Raw genomic sequence first — 16,859 nt, 5'->3', positions numbered from 1 at the left:
TTGTGCTATGAACTGTGTGCATACAATTTGCAGCTGCCTCGGGATAGGGTGGTTCATGGTGCATTGCAAGTGTTTGGGAGGTTTGTTAGAAGATAAAGTGCTTGAGGGCTGCTGACTTCATCTGTGCTAAAGAAGTTTTTCCCCTTTCTCATGCCACCTTAGCTTACTTAGATTTACATGCTGCTGACCTACTATGGCTAGATTTATGCTAAATAGCGCCTTGGTAACATGCAACTTAACCCCCCCAAATCTAAATCCAGTGCCCCAAGAGAATTTCCACTCAATGTTGTGCTCTATCTTGTTGGTTTATACTTTATTTATGCTCTGTTAATAATAAACATAATTAGTTTATTTCTCTGCTGGACAAGTTTAGTTTGAAGATGCAAATGTAATTATTTTAATTTTTATTTATATATAAAGATTAACATGGCTCACATTCAGAAAATATTAGCTAAAAGAAAAATAAAACAAGAATAATGATGCCAACTGAACAATGTATCAATGTTCAGAATAGGTTTCTATTCTAGGCTAGTATATAATTCTTTTTATAAGGTTTATGCCTTATGGTTTTCTTGAAGTTTATATGTTAGATGATTTCTGATGTGGTCTTGGTAGAACCTTGAGCTAAGAAGGAGAAATATCAGATCCTTAACTCCTCTTGAAAGCACTGTGTGTCTGTGGGGACTCCTGAGGCCCCTTTCTCTTGGGTAAGTTTGCTTTCTTTTTTTTTTTTTTTTTTTTTTTTTTGACTTTTCTAGGGCTGCACCCATGGAATATGGAGGTTCCCAGGCTAGGGGTCTAATTGGAGCTGTAGCTGCCGGCCTACACCACAGCCACAGCAACGCGGGATCCGAGCCGCGTCTGCAACCTACCCCACAGGTCACGGCAACACCGGATCCATAACCCACTGAGCAAGGCCAGGGATTGAACCTGCAACCTCATGGTTCCTAGTCGGATTTGTTATCCACTGAGCCACGACGGGAACTCCCATACGTTTGCTTTCTTTGCTGGTAGGAGCCACCTTTCATTTTACTTCATTGCTACCACTGCTCTTTTCCTGTCCTTTATCCTCAAATATCACTCTTGACCTTTGCTGTGGGACTTACTTACCTCAAGTTGTTATACATTAGACATACATGATTCATCGTCCATCTCTTTCAGAACCTTCATTTGGGGCCTCTATATGCTGCCATTTTAATTCAGCTCAATTCAATAATTATTTCCTGATGGAAAATTATATACAAACTACCACGGAAGGCCCTCAGGGGCACCAAGTTGAAGGTAATATAGACCCTGCATTCAGTGAACATTGAATAGGCAATAGCACGACTAGTGATAATAACTGGCATTATTACTCTTCAACACTCATTTGGTATCAAGCACCGTACATGCATTGTCTCTTTTAACCCTGACCCACGACAACCTTGTGACATAAGGTTGTATCATCATTTTACCAATTGGAACAGTGGGGCTTATAGAGGGTAAACAGTCTTCTTAAGACCAGATAGCCAGTAAGTGGTAGATTTGAGATTTGAAATGATCCCCCAATCAGGCTTCTAACCTCTACAAAATAGCTGAGGATAAAAGAACTGCGGAGAGAAAAAAACAAAACACCGTAACACAAAATATTGGTCCCTTAATTCACACTATAATCCATCTTGAGTGCCATCCCTTTCAAATTCCTTTGTGTATTTTGTCTTGGTAAATGCTAATATCATCTACTAAGCTGCCGGGGGTCCATCTAATCTTTTCCCAGACATTTATGCCATTTTCCCAATTTTATCACTTAAATGTCCATCCTCCCAGACAAGTATTTTTTCTTACTCTAACAAGCTACTCTCCTTTCACACATACCTTCCCTGACCTAATCTCCATGCTGCTACAAGAGAACATGGCTTTATTATGTTCCTGCTAATAATCTTTTAATCACTCTTTAAGACAAAGTTCAAACTTAAGCCTTCCTACTTTCTTCAAACACATTTGCATGCTATTCTCTCTGGAGTCTTCTTTGCCACAGTAACTTCCACTCATCTTGCAACACTCACCTTTCCCTTCTCCAGGTGGGGGCTCCCCTGATACACTTCTTACCAGGTTGGATCAGGTGAGCGTCTGCAATTCATATACAACTGACAATGCCACACTCACCACACTCTTTGTCTATTTCTTTGTTTTTTTCTTCTTTTTAGGACATATGGCATAAAGAAGTTCCCAAGCCAGAGGTCAAATCAGAGGTCAGCCTACACCACAGCCACAGCAACGCTGGATCTGAGCCACATCTGTGAACTACTCTGCAGCTTGTGGCAGCACTGGGTCTTAACCCACTGAGCAAGGCCAGAGATCAAACCCCCATCCTCACAGAGACTGCATAGGGTTTTTAACCCACTGGACCACAATGAGAACACCCATCTTTTTCTATTTCTGACCCTAGACCATGAGTTTCTAGCAGGCAAGTCTTATCATTCACACACAGGCACTCAATTCATGATTGTTAAATGAAAGAATGAAAAAACAGTAATCCAAAAATTATTGCTATTTGATTCTGGTATGCATTTCCTGTATTTCCACTTGACGTGAACCCACTTACCAATGATTGAGATGTCAACCTCAGACTGACCATTGCATATTGATAAAGCAGGAGTTCCCGTCGTGGCGCAGTGGTTAACGAATCCGACTAGGAACCATGAGGTTGCGGGCTCGGTTCCTGCCCTTGCTCAGTGGGTTAACGATCCGGCGTGAGCTGTGGTGTAGGTTGCAGACGCGCTCGGATCCTGCGTTGCTGTGGCCTGGCGTAGGCCGGAGTCTACAGCTCCGATTAGACCCTAGCTGGAACTCATATGCGGGAGCAAAAAAACAAAAAAAAAAAAAAAAAAAAAGACATGTGATAAAGCAGCCAGAAACATATCAATGGATCTAAAGGCTTAACACTTCTAGCCCTGCTCCCTTCCTCCCACTGCCCTTGGTTGAGGTTCTCTCTCATTTTAACTGATAAAATTGAATCCTGAGGTGGGGGGGGGTGGGGAGGGAAGCCAAATCTCCTCCAGTTTTAAAATATGGTGGCATTGAATGATGTCTGCGACTGCTCAAGGGTATGGAAAGCAAGTCAGTGCCATATTACATCCATTTGTGCTTTTAGATAAGATGCCCCCAGGGCCACAACCACGTTCCTGATCCATTTTGCTTGTTTTAGAGCTTGCAGACTTGCATAACATTCTTTCTCTCTAACAACAACAATCATAAAAATAGCATGGTCTTTCTTGCAACCTTACTCATAGCCTAAGGAAGGAAAGATTGCAAAATCATACCAATGTAAGATCATCAAGGGAGATCCCCAAAACTCTTAACAATGCTTAGCCAATGCTTTAATAATACAGAGAACCTGGTAAAAGAGACCTGTGCTATTAGGCTTCAACAAAGACATGTGAATTGCATTTAAAAGTGGGAACACAGCAAATCAACACAATCTTTGCCATGAAATCTCACTTTACTGAGAAAAGCTGATCCCAAAGAGGCCAAGGTCAATTTTGAAAGGGCTTCCTCTAGGTCAGCAATATATATTTTTTTATAATCAATCTATACAATTTGCAATCAATAAGTATTTTGGAGCATTAATGTGAAAGGCACAGAGGTGAAAAAGTAAAACATGGGAGTGTTAGGGTTAAAAAACTGGAGGCTGGAGTTCCTGTTGTAGCTCAGTGGTTAACGAATCCAACTAGGAACCATGAGGTAGCAGGTTTGATCCTTGGCCTTGCGCAGTGGGTTAAGGATCCGGCATTGCCCTGAGCTGTGGTGTAGGTTGCAGACGCAGCTCGGATCCTGAGTTGCTGTGGCTGTGGTGTAGGCCAGCGGCTACAGCTCTGGGACCCCTAGCCTGGGAACCTCCATATGCTGTGGGTGCGGCCCTAAAAAGGCAAAAAAAAAAAAAAAAAAAAAAAAAAAAAAGACTGGGGGCAGACAGACCTGCATTTCAATCCCAATTCTGTCACTTATTAGCTCTAGCATTGAGGCATATCAGTGAGTTGGTCCAAGTCTGTGTTTCCTCATCTGTGAAATGCTGATAATAACCCCACCTCACAGGTGTGTTCTGAGATAGTGTATTCACAGCACTCAGCACAGTGCCTGGCACAGAGTAGGGCTTAGTAAGTGGTGGCTTTTACCTCCTGACATCTATTTAATGAGGCTGGCACTGAGTACCATTCATCTCAAATGAGAAGTACACAGAGAAAAACAGTTACAAGACAAAAGTACATCTATAATGTTTGTGTACTCGTCTAAATTACACCAGGCCCTCTCTCTAAGGATAAACAAAATCCTGCCCTCTGTTTTCCTTTTCCACTAATTACAGCCTCCACTGAAGCAAGAACATGACTTAGTTTACCTTTGCATCTTTCTAACATATAATACCATACCCACAGCAGATCATAAAATATATATTAAAGAATATTTCATCTATGTGTTTTCTGTGGTTAGGTGACTGGCTCTTGGAAAGCAGAAACAAGGTCCACTGTTTCCTTATGCAAGATGACTGCTGAATACAGCCTGGACTTAAACAAGGCACAAACAAAACAGCTCGCACTGGATCTAGTTTATTAGCTCCAAATCTACAGCTTCCCAGATCATCTCCTTCATGTATTTTGAGGGTAGGCACACTTTACCAAGCTTAATTTTAGAATAATCCCCATGAGGTAAATACTGGTTTCCCCCAGAGTACAGAGGAGGCTGGGCTCAGGGCAGTGAAGACCTTTCTAAAGTCATGCAACTGAGGAAGTGGCAGCCCTGGGATTTAAATTTAGTATAGGCTGATGCCTTCTCCCGCAGTGCACTGCCTCATGTTTCAGCGGGGAGCCAGTGGCATGGATTAAGATATCAGGACAGGAACATCTGGGAATTATAGCATAGGGTCTTGGCTGTTCTTTCAAGCACACATCTTTCCTCGTGATACTGTAATTTTCTGATGAGGCTGCCTCACCAGCACTTTCCCCAACATCTGGCTTATCCAGGGAAGTGACAAGATCATAGAAAGAAACCATTATTTTAACTGGAATCCAGCTCCTTTGGTTCATATGTCAACGTTCATGAAGGAATGCAAAATGCCTTTCATATGACTATAACCTCTTCCCTGAAGAGTCAGGACTTTTCCGTGAATGGGATAGGATTTTATTATACAGGGTATTTCAATAAATCAGGAAAAATTCTTTTGAAATCTGCTGCCAAGGTGAACTTCTCCAAATGTTCCAGTCAAAAGTGCATTTGCTGCTAGGAAGAACAAGCCACAGAGAAAGTTCATTTTTTGGTAGCTTCCCTGATATTTTAATGATATCGTCTACATTCTCTAAAACCTATTTAACATTTTCTTCAATCCAACAATTTCATTCTTCAAATAAAAAATTTCAATCACTTGTAACAGGAAAATGGAGACACATCTTTGGCCCTATTCTAAAATGAAATTACAAATGCCAAGAAGCACATTTTGCTTCTGGTTAGAATGGAAAGTAACCTTTTAAGGGCCTGATAAATTTTATTTCTTATGTAGTTATGTGATAATCATCAGTTTAACTCTGTTAAATAGTAAATGGCATTTTGATCCTCTAAGGCTGCCAGAGAACTACATTCAACTCCCAGTTTCTTATACGACCTTGACTAGCTTGATATGTTACTGTATCCTTTGGTTGTTTGATATAAAGTATATTTGGTTATTTTATACTCTTGTTGAAGGCAAACTCATTGCGTCCTTCAAAAATATGTTATATAACTGCTCAACTCATGCAAGAAAATGTGATTTTTAAATAATTATTTCCTTATTTGTTTTATTTTTACAGCTCGACTTGCAGCATATGGAAGGAAGTTCCTAGGCTAGGGGCCGAATCGGCTACAATTCTTGTGACATTTGGGGGGTGGAGCCTCACCATTAAATTTACTCTTTGATTCTTTTTTTTTTTTTTTTTGTCTTTTCTAGGGCTGCATCCACAGCATATGGGGGGTCTAATTGGAGCTGTAGCCGTGGGCCTATACCACAGCCACATCCACAGCAACATGGGTTCTGAGCCACGTCTGCGACCTACACCACAGCTCATGGCAACGCCAGATCCTTAACCCACTGAGCAAGGCCAGGGATCGAACCCCCAACCTCATGGTTCCTAGTTGGATTCATTAACCACTGAGCCACGACGGGAAATCCTACTCTTTGATTCTGGAAAGCCTTCTCTATACCCTCCTCCACACCCCATCAGAAACATTAATCCTTAAAACAGCCGCAAAGAGTATGTATTATTAATTCCATTTTATACATGTTGAAGCTGAAACTCAAGGGGAGGAAATATTGTGCCCTTGATTACACAGTTATAAAGTGGCAGAGGCAGGGTCAAACTACCTAGTCCAATTTTTCAACCTACAGCATGACTCTTATTTTTCTACCTTTCCTTATTTTTCTCTCTTTAAAGGTTTTCTCTTTACATATCACCTCTGAATACTGGCACAGCACTAAGAGTGAGGGGATAGAATTCTCAAAAAGAAAAGACAAATAGAAATGATCAAATGCTATATAAGCCAAGATCTTTACCCATCCTTTTCTTTTTTTCCCAAAACTGTGTATGCATAGAGCTTTCTGAGCAAGTCAGTTGCTGGCCATGAATAGCAAGTTTAGCAATCCAAGGTTAATGTGGTTAGTATTCTGAAGGCTCCAGCAAGCTTGTCTCTGCTCCCAAGTAAGAGAAGGGCAGTCTCAAAATTCGAGTGATTGCTTATGATCAATCATTGCCTTTGAACAGTGGTTACTCCTCCTCCTATACAGCTTCAAAATTCAGTGAAAGGGGTGATTAAATCAATTCATTTTGTAAACAGGGCAGAGGGGTGCAAAGTTGAAATTTAGATTCCAGACGCTACAGAGGGAATTTAGAAGGCTCTGCAGTGGCAGATATTTCACAAAAACAAGTTTCTTTTCCCAGAAACAGCCCATAGCATACTTGAGGAATAAAGTACAGAGGGCAAGAAAGGAACCAGGTCTTACATAATTTCAGGTACAGAAGTGTGACCAGTATACCTTTTGATAGTCTGTTTTATTTGCCTCTGACAACTCTGGTTTCAAAGCTCAGGCTAAGGTGCTTGCAAAGCAAGTTTCAGCACTGCTCAGGCAGTACTAAACCCATTGCTCCCAAGAAACTCTTCCCACACATCTCTGATGATCTGTGTCAAAGCCCCCATCAATCCAGAGTAAGATTAGGAAGTAGGGGCAATGCAGTCCATTCACTCCTTCTTGTTTGGTGTAAGGCTGCAGCTGCTCTTTGGGGGAAAGACTGTTCTCTGCAGTGAGATGGCAACATTCCTAAAATGTTTGGTGTTAAATTATCTTTTTTTTTTTTTTTTTAAGGGCCACCCCCACGGCATATGGAAGTTCCCAGGCTAGGGGTCGAATCGAGCTGCATCTGTGACCTACACCACAGCTTGAGGCAACTCCAGATCCTTAACCCACTGAGAGGGGCCAGGATCAAACCTGCATCCTCATGGATACTAGTTGTTTTGTTTCCATTGAGCCACAATGGGAATCCCAGTAATCTTCTTTTTGAAATAATGAAGGTAGTAGACTTACTGAATTACAGTACAAATTGGTCATGGTTGTTTGTTGAGTTTAGCTCCACTGTCCCCCCAAAGATGTTGAGGTTCTAGTCCCCAGCACCAGTGAACATGACCTTATTTGGAAATAGAGGCTTTGCAGATGATCAAGTTAAAATGAAGGCATTGGGGGTAGGATCTAATCCCATATGACCATGTCCTTAGAAAAGGGGGAAAGTTGGACATAGAGGCAGTCACATGCAAAGGGAAGACAGGAGATAAGAGAACACCATCTGAGTGCCAGTGAATGCCGAAAAATGCCATCCGCCTCCAGAAGCTGAGAAAGCCGTGGAACTCTTTCTGTCTCATGGGCCTCATAAGGGACCAAATGTGCTGACATCTTGATCTCAGGCTTTTAGCCTCTGTAACGTCAAGGCAATACACTTCTCTCATTTAAGCCTCCTCGTTCATGGTACTTGTTATGGTAGCCCTAGCAAACTAACACAGCCAACCCCCCCTCTATTTTTATTCTTGTGCTGCTTTCTGAAAATTTTCTAGTTCTTGAAAGCTCCAAGTCTTAGAACTCTTAAACTAGAGTTATTATTCTTAAAACTCTTACATTAGATGAAATTAGTGTAAGAGTTGATATGGGATCTTTCTGTGAAATAGGCATCCTGAGATTTTGTGATATTTTATAATGTGTAATCTCCTTCTTCCAAGTTTTCTGATTAGTCACCAGATGCCTATAGGATTGGAGTCTTCTAGATTCTCCTTAAATGTTAGAGTATAAACAGGAGCAACATGTAGGTGTTTCAGAGCCAAACCTGAGAAAATATCTCACTGCATGGTTTGAAATTCTAAACATGAATTCTGGATTTCTTTTCCTGTGGTTTGAATAGAAGTAAATCTCATGGCACTCCTGGTATAGAATATAAGAATCAAATGCTCTTCCGTCCACGGGTTTTGCTGTTGTGGCTCATTGGAAACGAACCTGACTAGTATCCATGAGGATGCAGGTTCAATCCCTGGCCCCCCTCAGTGGGTTAAGGATCCAGCATTGCCATGTAGTTTAGGTCCCAGATCTGGCATTGCTGTGGCTATGGCACAGCTGCAATTCTGATTCTACCCTTTGCCTGAGAACTTCCATATGCTGTGGGGGCAGCCCTAAAAAAAGAAAAAAACAAACAAAAAAACCACCCTTCCATCCATGGATCTGGTGTCTCTCAGCAGGTTAAGGATAGGTGTCCAAAGTCTTGGAACACCTCTTCCTTTATTCTGTTTGGTTCATCACTTGGTCCTCACCCCTCACTCTCTTGGGAACTCTTTCTCCTTTCCTTTCTCTTCCCAGGCAAGATAAACAGCAGCAGATTAGGGACAGTGAGGTATTTTTACCAGATCATGCTTGAATCCACTATTGAGTGTGACATTTCCATACCTTAGATGGGGTTGGGGAAAAAAAATCTAACCTGGAATTCACCCGCTCATTTATTTATTCATTCATTTATTCAGTGAGGGTAAAAAAAAAAAAAAAAAAAAAAAAAAAGGAGACATAAGGACATAAATCCCTATTTGGTGCATTAGATCGTCACAAAATTACTCTATAAATTATAATAACTACTATATGTCAAGAACATCTACCCTCATTTTATAGGTGAGAACCCTTGGGCTCAAATAGTTGAACTTGTCCATGTTCCCATGACTGATGAATCCACCTGCTTGACTTTCTATATGACTCCCATGTCTCTGCTCTCTCCTTTGTGTCAAACTGCCTGCCCACAAACCCCACCAAATCGGTGTATGCATGCCATGATATCATAAGACCTGCCTCCATTCAGGAACTCATTCTTTCAGTCCCTCTTTGCCTCCATTACTCCACAAAAACCTAGTTAAGGACTAACTTAGTCCAGGAATACATCCATACTTCTTGATTTCCATCTTTACTCAGTCAACCTTTAGCACTTAGATTTTAAATTGCGTTAAGTTCTGTTTGTTGGTTTCTTTATATCCATATGTTTCTGAATTTTATTTTTATCTCCCTGAAAGATTATCAGCTCATCAAATAAAAATACAGTAGCTCCCAGTTTCTAGTCTTAACCCTGTTGCTAAGGAGCTGTACAGCTTTGTTATGTCATTTAATCTATTTGAGGAGTTGCCGTCGTGGCTCAGCAGAAACAAATCTGACTAGGATCCAGAAGACTCAGGCTTGATACCTGGCCTTGCTCAGTGGGTTAAGGATCTGGCATTGCCGTGAGCTGTGGTGTAGGTCACAGACACCGCTCAGATCTGGCGTTGCTGGGGCTGTGGCGTAGGCCAGCGGCTACAGCTCTGATTTGACCGCTAGCCTGGGAATCCCCATATGCTGTGGGGGTGGCCCTAAAAGACAAAAAAAAAAAAAAATCTATTTGCGTGCCATGTCCTCATTGCTATAAAACCGTGGTGGTGGGAAGGTACTGTCTATTTCTTACACGAATAATATATATTTAGAATCTCCCAAGCATCCAAGCTTTGGGAAATGTCCAGGTGAGGTGTGTGGCAAGGCTTACTCTTGTGAGGGCCACTCTGGTCTCATCAAAGAGATTCGCCCTACATCCCTGCTGGGAACCCTAGGCCAACCATAGTGAGTGTGGACTCAGGTAACCCACACTGCTGCTCATCTTGGGTCTTCTTATTTCTCCTTTTTATTGACATACAGCCATAAGTGCAGCTCTACACCAAGATGGTAGATTCTTCTCCACATCCTCATCACCTTTACAGATGCTATTCTCTCCTCATAAAATACTTGACACTTCCTGCCCCCTTGGTCAATTCCTGCTCTTCTAAGACTTGGTCATTACTAACCTCTTTAGTGAAGCCTTCCCTGACCACCAATTTGCCATCAGAGTCTGCAGCTGCTGTAGCTTCTTCAAACATTTCCCCCTCTACATAGTAACTGCATTGTGTAAAAAGAATATAGTGTAGTGGTTATGAGCACAGTGTCTTGGTTTCAGATCTAGGTTTATACTCACCGTTTTGCCACTTACTAGATATGTGCTTTGATAAATTACTTCTCTAGTCCTCAATTTCCTCATCTGTCAAGTGAGGATAATAATAATACTGATATGCTAGAGTGTTTTTGAGAATATAATGAGTTAATGGATGAAACCAGGGAAGATAGTGAACATATTATAGAATTAACCTTATACAATGATACCTTCTCATGTTTCTTTTTTCCCTCTGGGATTTCAAGTAAGGAAGAACCATTTTGTTACAACATCAGAGTTTTAAAGTCTTAAGATCTCCCTTTCTTTCTGTCTCTTAACTATCTCCCCTTTCATCATTCACTTTTCATTTCAGCATAGTCTTGTTCCTTGAATTGACTTATGTAATAATATTCAACTGTGCCTCAGACTGCTGCTTGAAGAATGCTCCAAGAACTAGACCAATCCCGTGTAAAAGGGCAAGGTAAATTTTGTTAGTGGAAACATTAAGGCATGATATGTTTGAAAATTCCCAAGGAACAGCCTGGCTCTTTGAGAGCATGTGCATTCATTCAAGGAATGTTTATTAAACAGGTACTCTGTACGTAGCATGTGCCACCAGATGCTGGAGTAAAGTCCTTGCCTTTGCATGCTTACTGTTTAGTGGGGGATACAGACAGGTACACCTACAGTTGGGAGGCATTGTGGTTAGTTGTGATGAAGAGTGTGAACCAGATGCCTCTGTTATGTGCACTACACATTAGACCAGATATAATGCATCGTGCATATAACTCACTCCAAGAGTAAGAGAAAGCATCCACAAGGAAATGGCACCCAGGCTGAGTCTCAAAGGATGAGTGGGAATTGATCAGCCTTGGAAGAGGAGGAGGGTCTCCCAGGCTGAAGGGTAATCATGTGGGAGAAGTTACAGAGGCCAAGAGCAACTGTGCTTGGAGCAGCTGCAAATTCTGAGAGGTTAAGGGAGAGAAGAGATAAACGCAGGCCAGATTTATGCTCCCGCCTGGATTTTACCCTGCGGGCAATGGGGAGCTCTTCAAGAATTTTAGGCAGGAAACTAACAGAGCCAGATCTGGGTTTTTGCTAGCACTGGTGTGAAGGATAAGTTGCAGAGGACTGTAGCAGGAACAGAAAGCAGTTTACAAGGTTATTGCCATAACCCCTGTGAAAAAATGTTAAAAATCTGAACTGAGGGGTAAGGATGAAAAAATATTAGAAGAGAGGAGGCAAAATTGACAAATAACCTAGGAGAGAAAATACATAAAGTTCCCACGTTGTTTTGGGGGTGTAATTGTAATTTATTTTTCAGTGACTCGGTATTAGACTCTTTCAACATTTCTACAGACTTTGTAGATGCAGAGATTGAGATGGTAGGAATTTTGAGTATACCTGTGAGTAGGAAGGACCTTGAGGACAAGTCACCCACATCTCAGTGGCTGCAGCTTTCCCATGGAGATGCAGCCTTGGGGTGCAAAATTAACCTAAAGCTACCAATTTCCACGCTAATTTTCTTAAGCATGTTTCTTTATATACATACCTATTTCAGAGTAACTTCAATTTTATTTCTTATCTTAGAGGCCTCTGTCCCTCTTTCTCTACTGGATCACTCCCAAGCCCCAAGCTCCTATCATGGAGAGTAAATATTTCCTTCTCTGTGGGCAAATAAGTTGCTGGAATTGAGGGGGGAAAGATGACGTTCTCTGCTATACATGCAGCACGGCTGACCTTGAAGGATGACTGCTTTGTATTCTCATTCTGAGTGTCAGCCTTGTTTACTGGGTTGGAGCCAATGCCTCCAACTGATCGACAGTTCTACCTGAGTGATGGAAAATGTAAATTGAGCCAGCAGACTGCTTGAGTATGCTTTTCTATCTCTTGTGTTGATAATTTTATATTGTAATTGTAGATAAGTGATGAATTGAGGGAGGAAAGAGACTGAGTGCAATGTGTTAAGCATTTCTTTTAAGATCCTATTTGTTGCCTGTCTGATGTGAGACGTAAAATGTGAAGCATGTGATTTGGTGCATACATTAGCATGGGAATTGCCTCTCAGCTCTGTATTTCAATTTTAGGCCGTCAAGGAGGAGTGAGAGCTGAAAGCACAGCCTTCTCTGGGGCACAGCTGCCATATGGAACTTTGTGCACTCCATAAAGAATGTCAGGCTTGCACTGGGAGCTAATCAGAATGCGTGAACAAACTCATCATGGATAAACTTCTCCAAGCCCAAGTCACAAAATGGTGATGATCTGGACTTGACTGTTTTGATATTTGACTATTTATTCCAAGTACATATGTTGGGCCAATGGGAAGAAATAGGGAGGAATAGCTTAGACACACCCTAAAGGTATATATACCAGGAATTAAAGTTTAGTGAAACTCAAATAGAGTCCTTTTGGGAGAAGCACTGGCTACCTGATGTGACTGAAGCCCAAGCCCCTTGGAAAAGAGTTACAAACAAAACTCAGAGAAAATGCAGCATAATCTCCCCTGACATCTTACCCTGATTAGAGGCTTAAATACTAGAGCTGGAACTAGGGACACTGGTAGATGTTGACTTTTGGAGAAGATTATTTTTATGGCGTGGTAGGTAGCCTTACGTTTTGTCACGAAAATCCCTGTAGACCTAAACGGACTTTATTTCTTTATTTATTTTTATTTTAAGAAATTGTTTGGCCACACCCGAGACGTGTGGAAGTTCCCAGACCAGGGACCAGACCCGCACCACCCCAGCAACCCAACCTGCAGCAGTGACAATGCAGATCCTTAATTCACTGAGCCACAGAGGAACTCTGACCACAGTGGACTTCAAATTCCTAAAACAGGACTGGGAGAGCTTAAGAAAATGCAAAATCATCAGCATTGCTATCGCATGGTGGTATGTCACACAGAACAAGAATTGTGAAATGCATTGGTTTCTATCAAGAGTTTGCTTGGGCTTCTCTATATATTTTGTAGGGAAAAGAACAGATTATTTCAATTAAATCGCATCACAAAATTGAGTAGGTATTATAATAGGAAGGAGAAGTCAGAAGCATCCTTTGACTACTGATGTTTCTCCAGCTCATAAGACAGACATTTACATTCATTGATTTAGCAAACTTTTTTTTTTTGACTGCCTATTATATACCAGACACTCTGTTGGCATCTTGATTATAGAGATAGGCAACAGACAGTTCCCAGCTTCAAAGAATTTATAATCCTGTACTTATGTGAGTCTGGCTGTTCCATCTCAGAAGATCTGAGAAGTGATCATTTAAAAAAAAAAAATCTTTTAAGAAATCATGAAGGCAAGTGCGCACCCCCTACATACAGCATTGGCAATATTTAGGAAATGGGACAACATTCAATCTTCAGTTTACTTTTCCCCAGGCTTAATTTTGAATCTAAGACTGAAAAAGGATTGAATCCCTAAAGGGATGAGGAAAAAAGAAACAGAAAAACAAATATGTTCAACTTCAAAAAGATAAAACCTAAATCATAGCACAGAGTTCAGATCTGAGGAGAGAACAGAGACTCACATAGTCTGTATACATGCTTTCTTCTCCCTCATGCAAAATATTTATTAAAGTAAGATGATATAAGAAATAAGTTATCACTGATAGTAAAGCTATAGGCTCCCTATAAAACAAAGAAAATATTTTCATAGAAGAAAGCCTATAGCAAGTTCCCATTATGGCCCAGCAGTAACAAATCCAATTAGGAACCATGAGGTTGCAGGTTCAATCCCTGACCTTGCTCAGTAGGTTAAGGATCCAGCGTTGCTGTGAGCTGTGGTGTAGGCCAGCAGCTGTAGATCCAAGTGGACCCCTAGACTGGGAAATCCATATGCCGTGGGTGCGGCCCTAAAAAGCAAAAAAAAAAAAAAAAAAGAAAAAGAAGAAGAAGAAAACCTACAACGGATAGAAGTTAATCACCACAAATAAACTACAGAGTGAGAAAAAGAAAAAAGGGGGGGGCATAAATCACCTTTTCTAAATAATACTATTGATTTTTAAAATGTCCAAATTAAGAGATAAGTCAAATGTGTCAGTAGAATTCACACCACTGAAAAGAGAATGAGACTCCAGGGCATTTATTGCATCTGCTCAACATGAAATGGACTAGAAGAACCTGGGAGAAGTCTGTCAGTCATTCCCCATGGTCACTAAGCTTTGTTAAGAAGCTACCAGGTGACTTATTCTGGGCCTCATGCAGGAGGAAGTAAGGAAATCAATGAGAAGATGAATGAGCCACTGTCTGAATCCTGAGGACATAACAAACATAAAGCTCAATTTAGTGAAAGCAAATAGGTTCCCAACTACAACAGCAAAGTTCAGCCTGCAGGAAGCGCTAGAATCAAAGGAGTCTAGTAGCTTTGGAAAGAAAAGAAGATGCAGTCTTTTTTGATAATCAGTAAAGATTACCCTCTTCATGAAAGAGGAGGAAAAACAATGACGAAGCCTGGAGAGGCAAGGTAAGCATCAGAAATGGCAGGGGGGAGTTCCTGTTGTGGCTCAGCGGATTGAGAACCCAACATAATATCCAAGAGGAATCGGATTCAATCCCTGGCCCCGCTCAGTGGGTTATGCAAATGGCAGCAAATTCTGTGTGGTTATTTTGGGGAAGAGACAGGGCTAACTTGTAGGGTGGAGACTTAATTTACCATAAAATGGATTTGGAACTTAAACTTATTGGTATGTGGCACTTAATGAATCAGTGGATGGCATATTGATTTCAAGGAAAGAGAAATACTTGTAATAATTATAGTGGTGTGAGTGAGAGTCCCCTCCCCCAAAGATACATCCGTGTTCTAATTCCTGGAAACTATGAATGTTACCTTATTTGGGAAAAAGCTATTTGCCGATGTCATAAGGTTCAGGATTCTGAGATGAGAGATCATCCTAGATTATCAGTGTGGGTCCTAAATCCAATGACAAATATCCTTGTAAGAGAAAGGAAAAGGGATGCTTGAGACAGACACAGAGGAGAAAGTGATGATACAAGCAGAGACTGGGGTGGTGTGGCTAAAAGCCAAGACCACTAAGGAATGCTGGGCTGCTGGAAGGGGATTCTTTCCCAGAGACTCCGCCAGGGGTAGGGGTGGGGGTTGGCCCTGCTGACATGTAAATTGCAGATTTCTAGTCTCCAGAACTAAGGGAGAATAATTTTCTGAGTTTTTTTTTTTTGGTTTTGTTTTTGTTTTTCTATTTTAGGTCCCCACCTGCAGCATATGGAGGTTCCTGGGCTAGGGGTCAAATCAGAGTTACAGTTGCCGACCTATGCCACAGCAACGTGAGATCCAAGCCACCTTTGCGACCTACACCGCAGCTCGTGGCAACACCAGATCCTTAATCCACTGAACAAGACTAGGGATCAAACCTACATTCTCATGGATCCTAATTGGGTTTGTTAACCGCTGAGTCACAAAGGGAACTCCAATTTTCTGTAGTTTTAAGTCACCAAGACTGTGATAATTTGTTAGAGCCGTCTGGGGACACTAACACAACACTTTAAAACTAATCATTACAAATGAAATAGTAATGAGAATAAGAAAAATGCCTTTCAATTTACAAACCCCCTTTATATACATTATTTTGTTTTCATTATAAAATAGTGAGGTGTGCTATTATGGTCCCCATTTTATTGTTGAGCCTGAGATTCAAAGAAATAAAATCACTCTATTTTGTGCTTTTTAGGGCCACCCCTGTGGCATATGGAAGTTCCCAAGCTGGGGATTGAATCGGAGCTGCAGCTGCCAGCCTGCCCACAGCCACAGCAATGCCAGATCCGAGTCAAAACTGCAACGCCCGATTCTTAGCACACTGAGTCACTTAACCCATGCTGAGCCACACTGGGAACTCTAAAATCATTTTCTTAAGGTGTCAAACTTCTACCCCCAACTCTGTTTGTACTACTGACTTACATTCCCTCCCTTCCACACAGAGCTGAGGGCTTCAAATGGCATCCAAGTAGCTCATGCAGTCCTGGGCTGCGGAATAGCCTGTGGGAGGAGGGAAAGAAAGGAAGGATCCAAAAGGGAGCAAGATTAGGAGATTCTAGATAGGGATAAATATATTAGAGTGGCCCTTTTCAAATTTTATTGGATTTTATCTACTGATTATAATACTGAGAGGTTCCCAGGCCAGGGGTCCGATCGGAGCTGTAGCCGCCAGTCTACGCCACAGCCACAGTCACGTGGGATCCAAGCCGCATCTGCGACCTACACCACAGCTCATGGCAACGCCGGATCCTTAACAGACTGAGCAAAGCCAGGTTGGGTTCACTAACTGCTGAGCCACAACTGGAACTCCAAGATTTTTAAAAATTTTTTGAGTCTCTGTTTCCAGTCCATAAAATGT

The 16,859-nt window shown here is 41.5% G+C and overlaps 1 protein-coding gene and 2 long non-coding RNA genes across 9 annotated transcripts in view; 2 read left to right on the top strand and 1 right to left on the bottom strand.

Annotated features, from left to right (window-relative positions):
* Nucleotides 1-16,859, bottom strand: part of PTGER3 (prostaglandin E receptor 3) — a 201,483-nt gene that overhangs the window by 34,054 nt on the left and 150,570 nt on the right. The gene's annotated exons all lie outside the window — the stretch shown is intronic.
* The window catches only part of LOC106507649, a 372,669-nt gene that overhangs the window by 244,834 nt on the left and 110,976 nt on the right, over nucleotides 1-16,859 (top strand). The gene's annotated exons all lie outside the window — the stretch shown is intronic.
* Nucleotides 10,620-13,776, top strand: LOC110261208. Its single transcript, XR_002345154.1, has 2 exons — nucleotides 10,620-10,986; nucleotides 12,593-13,776. It is a non-coding gene; the product is annotated as an uncharacterized LOC110261208 (long non-coding RNA).

This window comes from Sus scrofa, chromosome 6, assembly GCF_000003025.6.
Source record: "Sus scrofa isolate TJ Tabasco breed Duroc chromosome 6, Sscrofa11.1, whole genome shotgun sequence".
In the NCBI taxonomy this organism is placed as follows: Eukaryota; Metazoa; Chordata; class Mammalia; order Artiodactyla; family Suidae; genus Sus; species Sus scrofa.
The sequence above is the reverse complement of the archived record's forward strand: the minus strand, read 5'-3'. Positions and strand labels throughout refer to the sequence as shown.